Consider the following 1,482-nt stretch of genomic DNA (forward strand, 5'->3'; position numbering starts at 1 on the left):
AGCGACTTGGAAGGGGGGAACCGACAAATACCTTGAAGAGAAAACACCGGTTGAAAGAAAACAAAGGCTTCACACGAGTAGGATGGATACTCGATTACGGACTCTGGCTCCGAGAAGAAAAAGGGGTGGGCGGGTGGGAAAGAAAACAACTGAGGATTGAACTTGGCAAAGATGAAGAGGCTCGAGTCAACTTGACAAGAAATGCACCGAATCAAAAGAGCTGAGGAACAACGATCGGAAAACCAACTACGTGATCCTAAAGAAAGTTTGAAAAGGAAGAGGAGTAATTCAAAAACACCTATGTCAAGATTTCACCAGAGCGACGAAGGGGCTGAGGAGTAAAAGAATTCCTACTCTCCGATATAACTAAACTCAGAAAACAGTTTTTTTCTAGACTCAACAACGGCCAAACTACACGATCAAACAAGGGGGCTCCTAGGGTCGGTCGAGGCTCTGATACCAACTTGTCACGCCCAATATGCGACCCTATCTAAAAGGAACTCAAAGGTCCCACCAAGGATAGACCCGCATATTGAAACGCTTTTGCAAGGTGGATATCATTACATCAACATTACCTAATAGGTAGGGATACATACAAAAGGCATACAATGCCACACGAATACAATGTCATCTTACGTAAGATCAACATCCAACTACGGATCTAACACAAACAGAAACTCAAACGACATCCACCCTGCTAGCCCAGGCTGCCGACCTGGAACCTATCCCCTGATCGGAGAAGAAGCAGAAGAAGAACTCCAAAACAAGGAAACATCGCTCTCGCGTCATGATCATCGCATAACCTGTACCTGCAACTATTGTTGTAGTGATCTGTGAGCCACGAGGACTCACTAATCCCATTACCATGGGTATCAAGACTAGCAAAGCTTAATGGGAAAGGAAGGAGTAAAGTGGTGAGGTTGCAGCAGCGACTAAGCATATATGGTGGCTAACATACGCAAAAGAGAGCGAGAAGAGAGCAAACGGAACGGTCGTCAACTAGTAATGATCAAGAAGTGATCCTGAGCTCCTACTTACGTCAAGCATAACACAGAAACCGTGTTCGCTTCCCAGACTCCGCCGAAAAGAGACCATCACGGCTACACACGCGGTTGATGCGTTTTAATTCGGATCTGGTGTCAAGTTATCTACAACCGGATATTAACAAATTCCCATCTGCCACATAACTGCGGGCACGGCTTTCGAAAGTTTATACCCTGCAGGGGTGTCCCAACTTAGCCCATGATAAGCTCTCGCAATCAACGAAGGTTATACCTTCTCCCAGGAAGACCCGATCTGTCTCAGAATCCCGGTTTACAAGACATTTCGACAATGGTAAAACAAGACCAGCAAAGCCGCCCGATGCGCCGACAATCCCGATAGGAGCTGCACATATCTCGTTCTCAGGGCAACACCGGATGAGACATCCTATGAGTAAAACCAGACCTCGAGTTTCCCCGAGGGGGCCCCGCAGTCTACTCA

The sequence above is a fragment of the Triticum aestivum genome, chromosome 6B (genome assembly GCF_018294505.1).
Source record: "Triticum aestivum cultivar Chinese Spring chromosome 6B, IWGSC CS RefSeq v2.1, whole genome shotgun sequence".
NCBI lineage: Eukaryota > Viridiplantae > Streptophyta > Magnoliopsida > Poales > Poaceae > Triticum > Triticum aestivum.